This window comes from Pan troglodytes, chromosome 10, assembly GCF_028858775.2.
Source record: "Pan troglodytes isolate AG18354 chromosome 10, NHGRI_mPanTro3-v2.0_pri, whole genome shotgun sequence".
NCBI classification, from domain to species: Eukaryota; Metazoa; Chordata; class Mammalia; order Primates; family Hominidae; genus Pan; species Pan troglodytes.
The window spans coordinates 50,684,974-50,704,635 of NC_072408.2; the positions used below are offsets into that span (position 1 = coordinate 50,684,974).

The 19,662-nt window shown below is 40.7% G+C and overlaps 1 long non-coding RNA gene across 2 annotated transcripts in view; it reads left to right on the forward strand.

Moving 5' to 3' along the window:
* LOC134807570 (uncharacterized) overlaps positions 1-19,662 on the forward strand; it is a 92,829-nt gene that overhangs the window by 45,736 nt on the left and 27,431 nt on the right. For both annotated transcript variants that reach the window (XR_010148327.1, XR_010148326.1), the window contains exon 3: positions 19,115-19,247. This is a non-coding gene — a long non-coding RNA (uncharacterized LOC134807570). The remainder of the gene's footprint in view (positions 1-19,114; positions 19,248-19,662) is intronic.

Below are 19,662 nucleotides of genomic sequence, written 5' to 3' on the forward strand. Positions count from 1 at the left end.
AAATTATTTTTAGAGAACACCATAGAACCTTACCATTCTACCTTTCTAGACTATATAGTTTATATATTTTATTGACCTTCGGATCTGTGAGAAGGACACAAATATTGGCAACATTATACTGCCAATATAAAGGATATTATACTGGCAATATAAAGGATATTGTTTCTAGACCAGCCTGGGCAACATTGCGAGACCCCTTCTGTACAAAATAAATAAATTTTTAAAAAGTTGGCCAGATGTGGTGGCTCACGCCTGTAATCCCAGCACTTTGGGAGGCCCAGGCAGGTGGATCACCTGAGGCCAGGAGTTTGAGACCAGCCTGGCCAACATGGTGAAACCCCATTTCTATTAAAAATACAAAAATTAGCCAGGTGTGGTGGTGCACGCCTGTAGTCCCAGCTACTCGGGAGGCTGAGACAGGAGAATTGCTTGGACCCAGGAGGAGAAGGTTGCAGTGAGCCGAGATCATGCCACTGCACTCCAGCCTGGGCAACAGAGTGAGACTCCATCTCAAAACAAAACAAACAAACAAAAAACATTGATTCTTTTTAAAGTATTTCAAAGGAATCTGCTGTATTTGGTATATGTTTTCATTTTCTTCTGACGTATTCCTAGTAATATATGTGCATGTAACTGTCATGTAACAAGATAGTAACATGGAATTGCTACTTTCAGTTTATAGCCTCAGAAGCAGGTATCCAAAATTTCACATACATCCACATACATTTACACATATATTATACATATGTGTATATATAATTATATGTTGATTACTATATTCTACTAAATCTTAGAAAGGTATGTGAAGAGAAAAACATTCTGGTCAAAGCAAACTCACATACTCAAGTTAAAAATCAAGTGTAACCTTAGAAACCATCTTTCTAAATTCATAAGCCAAAAAACAAAGTTTCAATTTCCTATTTCTTTAGTTTACTCTAAGAGAAAGAGGGCTCCGGTCACTTAAAATTTTGCAAAATCTGTTTCAATCACATTTCACAAGACACTTGCTACAGCAGTGAATTTGAACCCAAGAGTAAATAGCAATTCTGTAAACATTAACTCTTTCTTGCAATCTACAATATGGTCTCTAGACCAGCTGTTCTCCACAACAGGTGCAACAGATGGTATCATTCTCCAGTGCTCACTTAGAGGCCTTTGTTGTGCCCTTTCTACCAGTGGGCAAAAGTGAATACTTACTTTGGTGAATTGTATTCATCTTCTCAGAGGACAGAGGGCTTTAGTTTTGGCTCCCTTTCCAATAGTCTGGTTGTTCACAGTGTAGTAACTAGGAAATTTTCGGGTCGTGGTTCTGTCTGTTGGCTGTGAGAAGAAAGAACAGATCAAACCTCTTTAGAGTTGGTTTGGAATCTGTTGAGTTATATGCTGGGTTTGGGGGGTTTTTCTTTCATAAATTCATCAAAGTATGAATTCCTCTGCTTTGGAAGTAGTGACATCTTTAATATGGGAGAAGAGACATTGTACTTGTTAAGTCATGATGTCTGCAGAAGGTTCTGAACAAAATCTACTAAAGACAGTAATGTTGAAAATAGATAATGAAGGGACTTCAATTTAGAATGATAGGAAAATCCAGTTGCTTGCTTTCATTTTCCAAATCATGCAGGAAAAGAAAAGTGAGTGGAGGTTTAGAAAAGGTTATATACAAATGTGAGCATTTAGAAAACTGCTGATCTTAAGTCTACATAATGATTTAAATTACTTCAAATATATGAGTTGTTTTGATAATGCCAGAAATGTAGGCAGTAATCTATTTTCTACTTCTATTGCTTGTCAATTATAGCAGGAAGTCTTCAAGATGTAAATTACACAAAGAATTGTTCTTACCATAAGCAGTACTATACTTCAGTAGTTTGCTAAAGGAGTAGACAGTGCAGGGACATATCATAGAATTTTAGCATAGTTAAAACACCTCAGCAAGTTCACAGAAATCCCTTATACAACTTGCATCATGGATGTCAAAGAGCTCTTCCTTAAGTGTTTTCAGTAATAAGAGAATCACCATCTCAAAAGGCAAATCATTCTGTTTTCTAATCATTAGCCTGTTCTTTTTCATTTTAAGGTTGGAATCTATCACTTGTAACTTCATCTCTTGGTCTGCTCTCTGAAGCTGTAAAAATAAAATCTTTCCTCTTCTATCTTTTAACCTACTTGATATTTAAAGTTCACTATTGTATTTTGCTTAAGTCTTTCCCCTTTCCTGAATAAGTATCCCCATTTTCTCAAAGCAATCTTAATATAATCAATAATATTTAATTCCTCATCCACCATCCCCGATAGTGCTCAAGTTTGAGCTTTTGAAATCTCTAACACATTCTTGTATCTTGAAACTCTCTTCCTCTTTTATCTCTGTTTCCCCTCTTGAAGATAACCAAGCAAATTCCCTCTCTCCCAAGCCCTCTAGTTTTCATTTTATTTCTCTTTCCTTCTTCAAAGTTGATGTTTTTGAAAAAGTATTTTGTGCTCACTTCCCCACTTCCATCCTTTCAAAGCCATTGTAATCTAGTGTTCATCTTCATATGCTGCCGAAATCATGTGTGATAGTATCCCTGTTGACCCTTAAAGATCAGTGGGCAAAGGGATCTGAGAGTACTTAAAGATCTGTGGTCAAAGGGATCTGAGAGTGGACCTAAGTGTGAGACAGACACGGTTTCTTGGATCCACCACTTGCTAGTTTTGTGACTTTGGCTATGTATTTAACTTCTTTCAGTTGTTGTTTCCTCATTTTGATAAAAAGAATTATTGTGAAACATAATGCAAGGAAAGCGTTAAAGTATCTGGCCTGCAGTTTGTGACCAACATCTTTGGTAGTCATTATTATTATTATTATTTGCCCTCACCAATGGTTATCTTACTTCATTTTTGCTGCTGTAACAAAGTATCCAAGACTGAGTAATTTATAAAGAATAGAAACTCATTTGCTTATAATTGTAGAGGCTGGGAAGTCCAAGACCAAGACACTAGTAGATTCAGTTGTCTGGCGAGGGCTGCTGTCTGCTTCCAAGATGGCCTCTGTAGCTACATCCTCTGAAGGGGAGGAACATGATGTCCTCACATGTGGCAGAAGGGTAAGCAAGCCTCTTTTAAAAGGGCCTCAGTCCCATTCACAAAGTGGGGAGACTTAATGGCCTAATCACCTCTTAAAGGCCCCATTTCTTAATACCATTTCATTGGCCATTAAGTTTCAACACCTGAATTTTGGAGGGGACACATTCAAACCGTAGCAGCCATCAAACTTTGGTGTGCATCAGGCTCACCTGGTGGATTTGTTAAAACATAGATTGTTGGGCCCTATCCCCCAGTCTGGAGTGGGGTCTGAGAATATGCATTTCTAACAAGTTCTCTGGTGATGCTGACAATGCTGGTTCAGGAACCATACTTTAAGAACCACTGTGGCCACAGTCTTTGCCATGAGAAAAGGACCAGCAGCATTGACATCACCTGGAAGCCTTTTTCGAACTTTCCCAGTCAGATCATTCATTTTCGTGATTGATAAGTGAATCATATTCTGGGTGTTAACAATTCACCAAATGATTCCTATGCACATGAAAGTTTGAGAAGCATGGGCCTATCATGAGATATTTCTTGGTCCTCATATCTGTTGAGTCCAGAATATCTAGTGCTTTATCTCTCCCTTTTTAGATACTCCTTTATCTTTCAAATATAATTTTCTCCTGGTTTTCCTTCTATCTCTGTGACTATTTCTTCTCAATCTGCTTTTTTGTTGTCTATAGCAAAAATCCTCCATTGGGTTTTATTTTCTCCTGTTTCCACACCACATACTTGTATTGTTTAAGATTAGATTCAACAGGAAATAATAGTAAGCCCACCAAAACAATGGTTTAAACAAGATAAAAGACCATTTTTTTTTTCATGTCAAATGTAGGCAGTCCAGTGATGGACTGCTAAACTGCTTCACAAAGCTTTTAGTCACTCAAGCTACTTCTATTCTGGTTCTTCATACTTCATAGCTTCCATTTCCAAGGTCACTGAGGTTTAAATACCACAGATATCACATGTGCACATCAGCTTCCAGGAAGGAGGAAGGGATGCACAAAAAAAGGGCAAAAGGCAGCTGCCACATTCTAAAATCTGCCTCCTGATACATCTGATTATAATTGGCCAGAACTTAGTGATCTGGCCACAGCCAGATGTACTGGACAGTGGAAAATGTAGTTTGGCTCAGTTAAAAAGTGAAGATATGGGGAGGCTGGCCAAGATGGCCAGCTAGAAGCAGCTAGTGTGCACTGCTCTCATAGAGAGAAATAGAAGGGGAGAGTAAATACAGAAACTTCAACTGAAATGTTCAGGTATACACATTGGGATTTATCAAGAAAACAACTCAACCCATGGAGAATGGGGAAAAGCAAGTCAGGATGACTGCGCGCCCAGGAGTGACATGGAGTGGAGCTAGGGGAGCCTCCCCCACTCAGGGAAGCAATGAGTGAGTAAGTGACCCCAGGAACCCTGCTTCACCCACGGATCTTTGCAGCTCTTGGGCCAGGAGATCCCCTTGTGATTCTACACCACCAAGGCCTGCGGTCTGACACACAGAGCTACATGGCAGAGAAGCTTCTCAGGCACATGTGGAGCTCCGGGCCTTTCAGATATCCGGACTTCCCAGAAAAAGCAACTGCACCTCTGGCAAAGTGGGAGGTTAGACTCCTGTACATGCCCTTAGGAAAGGGGCTGAATTCAGGGGACTGAGCAGCAACACTGTGCAGGCCCTGCTTCCGTGGCATCTTGCAGGATAAGACTGTCTGGCTTGGAACTGCAGCCAGCCACTGGTAGTGGCAGCATTACACCTACCTGAGACAGCTCCCAGAGGGAGGGGTGGGCCACCATCTTTGCTGTTTTGTAGCCTTAGGTATTGTTGCCTTCAGTGAAGCTGCCCTATGGAAAAGTGGCCAGACTGCTTTTTTACACTGGTTCCTAACCCTGCTTCTCCTCACTGGGCAGGATCTCCCAGCTGGGTTCACCAGCCACATTTGCCAGTGTTTTCCAGCTGGCAGTGGTTCTGAGCCTCCCTGGAACAGAGCTCCCAGGGGGAGGGATGGAGCGACATCTTTGCTGTTTCACAACCTTAGCAGTTGTTGCCATAGGGCTCTAGGGAGTCCAAGGCAACAAAAGACTAGAGTGGTCCCCTGGCACAGCACAGAGGTTCTACAGAGAAACAGCCACACAGCATTTTCACATGAGTCCCAGATCCTGCTTCTCTTCACTGGGCAGAATCTCCCAACTGAGGTCTGCAACCACCTCTACTGGTGTGTTCAGGCTGGCAACAGGTCTGTACCTCCTTGGGATGGAGCTCCCAGATGGAGGGGCAGGCCACTGTCTTTGCTTTTTGACAGCCTTTACTGTTGATACCTTCAGGTGCTGGAAATCTGAGGTGACTAGGGACTGGAGCAGACCTCCAGCACACTGGAATAGCCTTATGGAAAAGTGGCCAGACTGTTATGTGGGTCCCTGATCCCATATCTCCTCACTGGGAAAGTCCTTCTGGCCTGGGTCTCTAGCCACCCCACACTGGGGCTATCAAGCCAGTAGCAGCTCTGCAACTCCCTGGGTCAGAGCACCCAGTGGGAGGGGGGGTTTGCCATCTTTGCTGTCTCACAGCCCTCACTCTGGCTGTCTTCAGGCTCTGAAAAGTCTCCCACGGACTATGTTAAAACATAGATTGCTGGGCCCTATCCCCCAGTCTGAAGTGGGGTCTGAGAATATGCATTTCTAACAAGTTCTCTGGTGATGCTGACAATGCTGGTTCAGGAACCATACTTTAAGAACCACTGTGGCCATAGTCTTTGCCATGAGAAAAGGATCAGCAGCATTGACATCACCTGGAAGCCTTTTTTGAACTTTCCCAGTCAGATCATTCATTTTCATGATTGATAAATGAATCATATTCTGGGTGTCAACAATTCACCAGATGATTCCTATGCACATTAATGTTTGAGTCTCCCATGGACTCTCCAGAGCTGTGATCCCCAGCACAAAGCACCCACCTCGTGAAAAAGTGGCTGGACTGTTCTCCACACAGGCTGGTCTTCACTTCTTCTCACAGGGCAGGACCACCAGACCTGGGACTCCAGCACAACCACCTTGCCCCCATCTGACCCCTTCAATCAGAGGCAGCCCAGCATTTAAAGGAGCACCTACACACAGAGATGAGAAAGAACTGATGCAATAATTCTGGCAACTCAAATGGCCAGAGTGTCTTATGTCCTCCATACAACTGCTGTAGTTCTCCAACAAGGGATCTTAACCAGGCTGAGTTGGTTGACATGACAGAACTAGAATTCAGAATATGCATAAGAGCAAATATAATCAAGATTCAGGAGAACAGCAAAACCCAATCCAAGTCACAATAAAATGATACAGGAGCTGACAGATGAAATAGCCAGTATAAGTAATAAACTAACTGCTCTGATAGAGCTGAAAAACACACTGCAAGAGTTTCACAATGCAGTTGCAAATATCAAGGGCAGAATAGATCAAGCTGAGGAAAGAACCTCAGAACTTAAAGACTGGCTCTGTGAAATGAGACCATCAGACAAAAATAAAAAAAAAATGAATGAAAAGAAAGGAACAAAACCTCTGAGAAATGTGGGACTTTGTAAAGAGGCCAAATCTACAAATCATTGACATCTCTGAAAGGGACAGGGAGAAAACAAGCAACTTGGAAAACATATTTCAGGATATCATCCATGAAAACCTCCTCAATCTCGCCAGAGAGGCTAACAGTCAAATTCAGGAAATACAGAGGAACCCTGCAAGATTTAACACAAGAAGATCATCCCCAGGACACATAATTGTTAGATTTTCCAAGGTTGAAATGAAAGACAGAATGTTAAAGGCAGCTAGAGACAAAGGGCAGGTTTCCTACAAAAGGAACCCCATCAGGCTAACAGCAGACCTTTCAGCAGAAACCCTACAAGCCGGAAGAGATTGAGTTCCTATATTCAATATTCTTAAAGAAAAGGAATCTTCAATCAAGAATTTCATAGCCAGCCAAACTAAGCTTCCTCAGCAAGGGAAAAATAAGATCCTTTTCAGATAAGCAAATGCTGAGGGAGTTTATTACCACCAAATCTTACAAGAGATCTTGAAAGCAGCATTAAATATGGAAAGAAAACACCATAACCACCCAATACAAAAACACACTTAAGTCCACAGACCAGTGACATTATGTAGCAACCACACTAACAAGCTGGTATAATAACCAGCTAACAACACAAAGACAGGATCAAACCTACACATATCAGTACTAACCTTGAATGTAAACAGGCTAAATGCCTCATTTAAAAGGCACGGAGTGGCAAGCTGGATAAACAAAACCAAGACCCAAAGGTATGCTGTCTTTAAGAGACTCATGTCACATGCAATGATACTCTTAGGTTCAAAATAAAGGGATGGAGGAAAATCTACCACACAAATGGAAATCAGACAAAAAATGGAGGTTGCAATCCTAATTTCAGACAAAACAGGGTTTAAACCAACAAAGATAAAAAAAAAAAAAACAAACAAAGACGAGTATTACATAATGGTAAAGGGTTCAATTCAACAACAAGACCTGACTATCCTAAATATATATGGACCCAACACAGGAGCACTCAGATTCATAGAGCAAGCTTTACCTACAAAGAGACTTAGTGGGAGACTTCAGCACTCCACTGACAATATCAGACCGATCATTGAGGCAGAAAATTAACAAAGATATTCAGGACCTGAACTCAACATTGAACCAAATGAATCTGATAGACATCTACAGAACTCATTGCAATCTAACATCACAACGAAAAGAACTAAAGAAGCAAGAGCAAACCAACCCCAAAGCTAGCAGAAGAGACGAGATAACCAAAATCAGAGCTGACTTGAAGGAGATCAAGACACAAAAAAAATCCAAAAGATCAACAAATCCAGGAGTCGTTTTTTGAAAATAATAATAATAATAATAAGATAGGCCACTAGCAGCCGGGCATGGTGGCTCACACTTGTAATCCCAGCACTTTGGGAGGCCAAGGCGAGTGGATCACTTGAGGTCAGGAGTTCGAGACCAGCCTGGCCAATGTGGTGAAACCCTATCTCTACTAAAAATACAAAAATTAGCTGGGTGTGGTGGCACATGCCTGTAGTCCCAGCTACTGAGGAGGCTGAGGCAGGAGGATTGCATGAACCCAGGAGGCAGAGGTGGCAGTGAACCAAGATCGCACCACTGCACTCCAACCTGGTCAATAGAGCAAAATTCCTTCTCAAAAAAAAAAAAGAAAGAAAAAAGAAAGGAAAAGATAGGCCACTAGCTAGATTAATAAAGAAGAAAAGAGAGACAATCCAAATAAACACAATTTGAAACAACAAAGGGGATGTTAACCACTGACCCCACAGAAATACAAACAACCAACAGAGACTACTACAAATACCTCTATGCACACAAACTAGAAAGACTTAGAAGAGATAAATTCCTGGACACATTCACCCTCCCAAAACTGAACCAGGAAGAAATTGATTCCCTAAACAGACCAATAATGAGCTCTGAAATTGAATCAGTAATAAATAGCCTACCAACCAAAAAAAAAAACAAAAAACCTGAGGACCAGACAGATTCACAGCCAAATTTTATCAGATATACAAAGAGCTGGTACCATTCCTACTAAAACTATTCCAAAAATTTGAGGTGAAGGGACTCCTTCCCAATTCATTCTAGGAGGCTAGCATCATTCTGATACCAAAACCTGACAGAGACACAACAAAAAAACTTCAGGCCAATATCCTTGGTGAACATCGATGACAAAATCCTCAACAAAATAACTACAAACCGAATCCAGCAGCATGTCAAAAAGCTAATCCACCATGACCAATAGGCTTTATCCCTGGGATTCAAGGTTGGATCAACATATGCAAATTAATAAAGGTGATTCCTCACATAAACAGAACTGAAGACAAAAACCACATGATTATTTCAATAGATGCAGAAAAGGCTTTTGATAAAATTCAATATCCCTTCAAGATAAAAATTCTCAATAAACTAGGTATGGAAGGACCACACCTCAAAATAATAAGAGCCATCTATGAAAAACCCACAATCAACATCATACTGAATGGGCAAAAACTGAAAACATTCCCCGTTGAAAACTGGCATAAGGCAAGGATGCCCTCTCTCACCATTCCTATTCAACATAATGTTGGAAGTCCTGGCCAGAGCAATGAGGCAAGAGAAAGAAATAAAGGGCATCCCAATAGGAAGAGAGGAAGTCAAACTATCCCTGTTTGTAGACAATATGATTCTATACCTAGAAAACCCCATAGTCTCAGCCCAAAAGCTCCTTCAGCTGATAAACAACTTCAGCAAAGTTTCAGGATACAAAATCAATGTGCAAAAAATCACTAACATTCCTATACACTGACAATAGCCAAGCCAAAAGCCAAATCAGGAATGTAATCTCATTCACAATTGTCACAAAGAGAACGGAATACCTAGGAATACAGCTAACCAGGGAGGTGAAGGATCTCTACAATGAGAACTATGAAACACTGCCCAAAGAAATCAGAGATGACATAAATGGAAAAATATTCCATGCTCATGGATAGGAAGAATCAATATCATTAAAATGGCCATACTGCCTAAAACAATTTACAGATTCAGTGCTATTCCTATTAAACTACCATTGACATTCTTCATAAATCTAGAAAAAAACTATTTTTAAATTTATGTGGAACCAAAAAAGGGCCCGAATAGCCAAGGCAATGCTAAGCAAAAAGAGCAAAGCTGAAGGCATCATGCTACCTGACTTCAAACTATACTACAGGGCTACAGTAACCAAAACATCTTGGACAGCATGGTACTGGTACAAAAGCACACACTAGACCAATGGAACAGAATAGTGAGCCCAGAAATAAGGCTGCACACCTAAAACCATTTGATCTTTGACAAAGCCAACAAAAGGAAGCAATGGGTAAAGTACTCCCTATTCAATAAATGGTGCCAGGATAACTGGCTAGCCATATTCAGAAGACTGAAACTGGACCCCTTCCTTACACCATATACGAAAATCAACCCAGTGTGGATTAAATACTTAAATGTAAAACCCCAAACTATAAAAACCCTGGAAGACAACTTAGGCAATGTTGTTCTGGACATACTAACTGGCAAAGATTTCTTGACAAAGATACCAAAAGCAATTGCAACAAAAGCAGACATTGACAAATAGGATCTAATTAAACTACAGAGCTTCTGCACAGAAAAAGAAACTATCAACAGAGTAAACAAACAACCTACAGAATAGGAGAAAATATTTGCAAGCTGTGCATCTGACAAAGGTCTAATATCCAGCATCTATAAGAAACTTATGCAAATTTACAAGAGAAAAACAACCCCATTAAAATGTGGGCAAAGGACATGAACCCTTGTCAAAAGAAGACATACATGTGGCCAAGCAACATATGTAAAATGCTCAACATCACTAATCATTAGAGAAATGCAAATCAAAACGACAGTGAGATGCAATCTCACACCAGTCATAATGGCTATTATTAAAAAGTCAAAAAATAACATGTTAGCGAGGACGCAGAGAAAAGGGAATGCTTATACACTTTTGGTGGGAGTGTAAATTAGTTCAGCCACAGTGGAAAGCGATGTGGTGATTCCTCAAAGAGCTAAAAACAGAATTACTATTTGACACAGCAATCCCACTACTGGGTATATACCCAAAGGAATATAAATTGTTCTACCAGAAAGACACATGCACATGTATGTTCATTGCAGCACTATTTAAAATAGCAAAGATAGAATCAACCTGAATGCCTATCAATGGCAGACTGGATTTTTAAAATGTGGTGCATATACACCAGGGGTCCCCAAATGCCAGGGGTCCATGGCTTGTTAGGGATGGGGCTGCACAGCAGGAGGTGAGCGGCAGGTGAGCAAGCATGACTGCCTGAGCTCCACCTCTTGTCAGATTAACGGCAGCATTAGATTCTCATAGGAACTTCAACCCTATTGTGAAGTGCATATGTGAGGGATCTAGGTTGCATGCCCTTTAACCACCCTGCCACCTTCCATTTCCCCCATCATCCCCCCACCCCTCTGTTGGTGGAAAAAGTGTCTTTCACAAAACAAGTCCCTGGAGCCAAAAATGTTGAGGATTGCTGGTATATACCATGGAATACTATGCATCCATAAAAGATGATGAGATCATGTCCGTTGCAGGAACATGGATGGAGCTGGAGGCCATTATCCTTAGTAAACTTATGCAGAAACAGAAAACCAAATACTGTATGTTCTCACCAGTGGGAACTGGATAATGAGAACACATGGACACAAAGAGGAGAACAACAGACACTAGGTCCTACTTGATGGTGAAGGGTGGGAGGAGGGAGAGGATCAGAAAAAATAACTGTTGGGAACTAGGCTTAGTACCTGGGTGACAAAATAGCCCATACAAAAAAACCCCATGACACGAGTTTACTTATATAACACACCTGCACATGTACCCTTCAATCTAAAATCAAAAAAATTAAAAAGTGACAATATGACTTACTATGTAAGAAGGTCAGCTAGCAGTCTGCCATAATCTGCTGCATGTTTTATAATATATCCGTGTATCATCCATCTTTACGTAGAATACAGTCAACTCTCCTCAAGGGAGGTAGTTTAGTTTTCTAGGGATGTCATAATAAACTAGCATAAGCTGGATGGCTAAAACAACAGAAGTTATTGACTCACAGTTCTGGGGGCTAGAGTTCCAAGATCAATGTGTTGGCAGGGTTGTTTCCTCTTTCTTTGACTTAGAGTGGCTGTCTGTATAGTGGATATATACACAAAGGGGTGTACACCCCCTGCGATGTTGGGAGTAATATCATCCTCTCCACCCCTGAATATTAGGATAAATATCACAGAAAGGTGTACACCCCCTGCGATACTGGAAGTAATGTCATCCTCTCCCCCAGTGAAAATTCAGAACAATATCATAGAAGGGTTGTACGCCCCCTGCGATATTGGGAGTAATATCCTCTTCCGCCCTGGACATTAGAAACCATAACACAGGGAAGGTGTACACCTCTGCAATTCTGTGAGTAATGCCATATTCTTTCCCACTGGATATTAGAAAAAATATCACAGGGGGTGTGTAGACCCCCTGTGATATTGGGAGTAATATCATCCTCTCCCCACCTGAATATTAGGAACAAAATCACAGGGTGGGTGTACATGTCCTGCCATATTATGTGTAATATCATGATCTCCCCTTCTGGACATTAGGAAAAATATCACAGAAGTGGTGTACACTTCCTGCGATATTGGGAGTAATATTATCCTCTCACCCCCTGGATATTAGAAGCAATAACACAAGGGGTGTGTATACACTTTGTGATATTGTGAGTAATATCCTCTCCCCCCATGGATTTTAGAAAGTATATCACAGGGGCGGTGTATACCCCCTGCGATATTGGGAGTAATATCATCCCCTCCTTCCCTGAATATTAGGAACCATATCACTGGGGGTAGGGTGTACATTCCCTGCGATATTGGGAGTAATATCATTCTCTACGTGGATATTAGGAACAATATCACGGGGTGGGGGGATGTACAGCCTCTGCGACATTGGGAGTAATATCGGCTCCCATCTTGGATAATAGGAACAATATCACAAAGGGGGTATACACCCCCTAAGATATTGAAAGCAATATCATCAATATACTCCCCAACTGGATATTAAGAACATTATCACAAGGGAGGTGAACACCACCAGTGATATTGGGAGTGATATCATTCTCTCTTCCTCTAAATGTTAAGAACAGTATCACAAGGGGGGTGCACACCCCCTGTGATATAGGGAGTAATATTTTCTCCCCCCCCTTGGATATTAGAAATAATATCACAAAGGGGGTGTACACCTGCTGCGATATTGGGAGTAATATCCTATTCCTCCATGGATATTAGGAACAATATCACAAGGTTGGTGTACACCCCCTGTGATACTGGAAGTAATATCTTCTTCTCCACCCCTGGATATTAGAAACAATATCACGGTGGGGGGCGGGGTTGGTGTACAGCCTCTGTGATATTGGGAGTAATATCATCCTTTTCCTCCCTGGGTATTACAAACAATATCACAGGAGGGTGTACACCACCCCCCCGCCCCGCGATATTGGTAGGAATATCATCGTCTTTTCCAGTGGATATTAGGAACAATATCATAGGGTGAGTGTACAACCCCTGCAATATTTGGAGTAATATCATTCTCTCCCCTCGTGGATATTAGGAACAGTATTACCGGAAGGTGTACACGTCCTGCGATATTGGGAGTAATATTATCGTCTCCCCCCTGGATATTAGAAATAATATCGCAGGGAAGATGTACAGCACCAGCGATATTGGGAGCAATATTGTCCTCTCTTTTCATAGATATTAGGAACAGTATCACAGCGGGGTTGTACACCGCCTGCGATATTGAATGTAATATCATCCTCTCCCCCCGCTGGGTATTAGGAACAATATCACAGGGGAGATGTACAACCCCTGCAATATTAGGAATAATATCATCCTCTGCCCCCCTGGATATTAAGAACAATATCACAGAAAAGGTGTACATTCACTGTGATATTGGGAGTAATGTTATCCTCTCACCCCCTGGATATTGGGAACTGTATCACAGGGTGGTCGTACACACCCTGCGACAGTGGGAGTAATATCATCCTATCCCCCTTTGGATATTAGGAACAATGTCACAGGGGGTGTGTACACTCACTGCAATATAGGGAGTAATGTCATCCTCTTTACCCTTGGATATTAGGTACAATATCACGGAGGGTGCACACCCCTCTGCGATATTGAGAGTAATATCATCCTCTTTCCCCCTGTCTATTAGAAAAAACAATATCACAGGGGGAGTGTACCCCTTTTGCGATATTGACAGTAATATCACCATCTCTTCCCCTGGATATTAGGAACAATATCACAAGGAAGGTGTACACTCACTGTGATACTGAAAGTAATATTATCCTCTCCTCTCGTGATATTAGGAACAATGTCACTGGGTGAGGTGTAATATCATCCTCTCCTCCCCTGGATATTTGGAACAATATCACGGGGGTGGTGTATATCCCCTGCGATATAGGGAGTAATATCATCCTTTTCTTCCTCAGGTATTAGGAACAATATTACAGGGGGGCTGTACACTTCCTGTGGCATTAGGAGTAATATTATCCTCTCCCCTTCTAGATATTAGGAATAATATCACAGAAGGGATGTACACATGCTGTGATATTGGGAGTAAAATCATTCTCTCCCCCCCTGGATATTAGGAACAATATCAACGAAGGGGTGTACACCCCCTGCGATATTGGGAGTAATACCATTCTCTCCCCTTCTGAATATTAGCAACAATATCACAGGGGGTTATACACCCCTTGCAATATTGGGAGTAATATCATCCTCTCCCCACCTGGATATTAGGAACAATATCACAGGAAGGTGTACACCCACTGCGATTTGGGGAGTAATATCATCTTTTTCCTTCCTGGATATTACGAAAAATATCAGCAGTGAAGTGTACACCCACTGCGATATTGGAAGGACAATCATCCTCTTTCCCCTGGATATTACGAACAAGATCACATGGGGGGGTGGGGGTGTACACACTCTGCGATATTGAAAGTAATATCATCCTTTTTGCTTTTGGATATTAGGATCAATATCACAGAAGGGTGTATAACCTCTCCCCGCCGGATATTACAAACAATACCACAGGGGAATGTACATCCTCTGCGATATTGGGAGTAATATCATCCTCTCCCCCGCCCTTGGATATTATGAACAATATCACAGAGGGGTGTACTCCTCTGCGATATTGGGAATAATATTATCCTCTCCTCCCCTGGATATTACGAACAATATCATAGGGGGTGTACACAATACACAAACAATTACAACAATATTACAGAGTCGTGTACACCTCCTGCGATATTGAGAGTAAATTAATCCTCCTTCCCCCTGGATATTACCAACAATATCATGGTGGGTGGGGGGGTGAACACACTCTGCGATATTAGGAGTAATATTATTCTCTCCACTTATGGATATTAGGAACAATATCACAGAAGAGGTGTACACTTGCTGCGATGTTGGGAATAGTATCATTCTCTCCCCCCCACCCTGGATATTAGGAACAATATCATAGAGGTGGTGTACACCCCATGCGATATTGGGAGTAATATCATCCTCTCCCCGCTCCATCCCCAGATATTAAGACTATCACAGGGGGATTACACCCCCAACGATATTGGAGTGTACATCCCCCATGATATTGGGAGTAATATTACTCTCTCTCCTTCTGGATATTACGAACAATACCACAAAAGGGTGTACACCTCCTTTGATATTGAGAGTAATTTCATCCTCTCCCCCCCACCCCGGATATTAGGAAGAATATCACAGGAGGGTGTACTACCCCTGCGATATTGGGAGTAATATCATCCTCTTTCCCCCTGGATATTATGAAAAACATCACCGGGGGGTTTACACCATCTGCGATGTTGGGAGTAATATCATCCTTTTGGTCCCTGGATATTACCAACAATATCACAGTGTGGTGTACAACCCTTGCGATATTAGGAATAATATAATCCTCTCTTCCTTCGGATATTACGAACAATATCGCAGGGGTGTGTACACCCCCTTTGATGTTTGGAGTAATATCATCGTTTCTGTCACTGGATATTATGAACAATATCACAGAAGGATATACACCTCCTGTGATATTGGGAGTAATATCATCCTCTCCCCCACTGAATATTATGAACAGTATCTCGGTGGCGGGGGGGGGTTACACTTCCTGGGAAAATGGAAGTAATATCATCCTCTCCCACCCTGGGTATTATGAATACTCTCACAGGGAGGTGTACACCCCTGCGATATTGGGAGTAATATTCTCTCTTCCACTGGATATTAGGAACTATATCACAAGGGGGTGTACACCCCCTGTAATATTAAAAATAATATCATCCTCTTCCTCCCTGAATATTATGAACAATATCATAGACGGGTGTACATCCCCTGTGCTTATATCCAACTGTTCAATCCCATCTCGTGTCACTCTGCTCTATGCCCTTTTCACTTCAATCATTCTGGGTATTTGTTTATTTACTGTTTAAACCTCAGTTTGTTTACATCTGGGCTTTCAAACAAAGGTTTTCTTCCTCCTATATTACTCTTTTCTTTTCTCTACAACTCATCATTTAAGTATCGTCTAGGATGCCCTTCCGTCAGGATTTCCTTCCTCAGCCCTCCAGACTGGGTGATATCCCCTGGTACACACTCTTGTAGAGCCCTGTGCTTCCTTTTTCATACCATGTGTTCAGCAAATATTTATTGATGTGGGCACCATTATATGAATGGGAGATGCAGCAGTGAAGGCAACAGACAAAAATCTCCACCCTTATAGAGCTCTGTTCGGAAGGCAAAACATTACCACTTCTCTCTTTGGGGCTTAAGATTGGTCTGAGAATTCCCTATTTAATAAATGGTGCTGGGAAAACTGTCTAACCATATGTAGAAAGCTGAAACTGGATCCCTTCCTTACACCTTATACAAAAATTAATTCGAGATAGATTAAAGACTTACATGTTAGGCCTAAAACCATAAAAACCCTAGAAGAAAACCTAGGCAATACCATTCAGGACATAGGCACGGGCAAGGACTTCATGTCTAAAACACCAAAACCAATGGCAACAAAAGCCAAAATTGACAAATGGGATCTAATTCAACTAAAGAGCTTCTGCACAGCAAAAGAAACTACCATCAGAGTGAACAGGCAACATACAGAATGGGAGAAAATTTTTGCAACCTACTCATCTGACAAAGGCTAATCTCCAGAATCTACAATGAACTCAAACAAATTTACAAGAAAAAAACAAACAACCCCATCAAAAAGTGGGCGAAGGATATGAACAGACACTTCTCAAAAGAAGACATTTATGCAGCCAAAAAACACATGAAAAAATGCTCATCATCAATGGCCATCAGAGAAATGCAAATCAAAACCACAATGAGATACCATCTCACACCAGTTAGAATGGCGATCATTAAAAAGTCAGGAAACAACAGGTGCTGGAGAGGCTGTGGAGAAATAGGAACACTTTTACACTGTTGGTGGGACTGTAAACTAGTTCAACCATTGTGGAAGTCAGTGTGGCGATTCCTCAGGGATCTAGAACTAGAAATACCATTTGACCCAGCCATCCCATTACTGGGTATATACCCAAAGGACTATAAATCATGCTGCTATAAAGACACATGCACATGTTATGTTTATTGCGGCACTGTTCAGAATAGCAAAGACTTGGAACCAACCCAAATGTCCAACAATGATAGACTGGATTAAGAAAATGTGGCACATATACACCATGGAATACTATGCAGCCATAAAAAATGATGAGTTCATGTCCTTTGTAGGGACATGGATGAAGCTGAAACCATCATTCTCAGCAAACTATTGCAAAGACAAAAAACCAAACGCCGCATGTTCTCACTCATAGGTGGGAATTGAACAATGAGAACACATGGACACAGGAAGGGGAACATCACACACCGGGGACTGTTGTGGGGTGGGGGGAGCGGGGAGGGATAGCATTAGGAGATATACCTAATGCTGAATGATGAGTTAATGGGTGCAGCACACCAACATGGCACATATATACATATGTAACAAACCTGCATGTTGTGCACGTGTACCCTAAAACTTAAAGTAAAATAATAATAATAAAATTTAAAAAAAAGATTGGCCTGAGAATTAAATTGGCATGAGACAGATTAACAGAAAAAACACACACATTTATTTAATGTACATTTTACATGACATGGGAGCCCTCATAAGGAAATGAAGACTCAAAGAGGTGACAAGATCCAAGTGCTTTTATATTAGGTAGCAAAGAGAGGTGATCGTGGAAAAGTAGTTAAAATGCATGGGGAGCCTAAAGAAAGATAAACATTATTTTAACAAGGTCTGTTCATACAGAATTCTTTCAGTCTCACTTACTGTCCTTAATTATAAGAATGTTTATTTTCTCCTGGTATAAGGGGGGCATATCTCACATGGGAATCTCATCTTCTGATTTTACGAAAAGGAAGGGGGACTCAAAATGTCCTTCTTGCATATGCTGTTTTTCAAGTATCTTTAACTCAAAACAGTCAATATGCCAGGATGGCTTATTTAGGGTGGTGTGTTCTGAACTCCTTCAGCTTACACTCATCATACTTGGAGTCAATTGTTTACTTTTTGTATCATCTGTTAGACTCAGCTGCGTGAGAGCAGGGAACGTATCTATCTTATTTACCATTTCATATCCCTCCACCTAGTATTGCAGCCTGACACATCGTAGGTGTTTAGTGAATATTTGTCAAATAAATGAATGTTAGAAGAGGTTGGAGGTTCACTCGGACTGGTGATATCTATAACCTGGGGGTTTGAAAATGCCTCAGCAGAGAGTTTTGGCATGGCCACTGGCACAGAACTAATCATCAAACTTGGGAAGCTACAAAACCTGCTAGAAATTATGATTTATCTAAAAACGTGGCTTGACCTGTAAGGTGGACACATTTCAGGCTTTCTAAGCCAAATACTAATTTTAAATTTTTTTTTATTTTAATGTTGAAGAGAGTAGGATGGATCAACAACAAAAGCACCACAGCCCTAGTGAGTCGATGGAAGCTTTGGCTGGCCTCCATAAATGCTTATTGTAGAGAGCATTTTAAAAGCAATCTTACGTTTGTTTGAATGCTTACATTTGCAGAATGCTTAGAATGTTGATTTATTTTATCTCTATATCTATTAGAATGAGAGAACAGAACTAAGGGGGAAAACTAATTTTACTTTCAAAAATGTATTATTCTGCAAATTAGTTTTAAAACTACAAATAAATACTGGTTTGGAATGAGAAGTTTGAAAGAATGAAGAACTCTTCACTTCTAGACTGTAAATTCCTTTAGGACAGGGTCTGTACCACATTCATCTTTGAATCCTCAGAACTGAGCATAGATCCTGACAATAATAATTATCCAGAAGTATTGTTTTTAAAAATTTATTTTAATTAATTTATTTTTCTACAGATGGTGTCTCGCTACATTGCATGACCTGAAGTGCAGTGGCTATTCATAGGTGCAATTGTAGTGTTCTATAGCCTTGAACTCCTGAGCTCAAGAAATCCTCCTGCCTCAGCCTCCTGAGTATCTAGGACTACAGGTATGGGCCACCATGCCCAGCTCATATTGTTTTTTTTTTTTTTTTTTTTTGTCATGAATTAAGAAATACAGTCTCCTGAGTAAGAAAAACATCAAATAGCTTATTTTAGTAAAGAGAACAAAAATAATTAATTAGCTAAAGCTTTCATTTTTATAGATTATATTGATATTGTGTATATAACCAGGAAAAGTCAGCCAAAATAAAATGAAAAAATTTTAATTAGATTGCATTATAATATATATTTACAGCTTGCCTACCTCTGTAAGAAAATCATGCAATAAAATAAAGCATACAAAACAAAACCATAAAAGGGAAACTAGAGAAGAAAATTACATTAAGAAAACATCCTTGAGAAAAGTCATAGCACTTTAACATGACACTTGGCTCTGAGTTTCCTGTAAGCCACCGTGAAGAG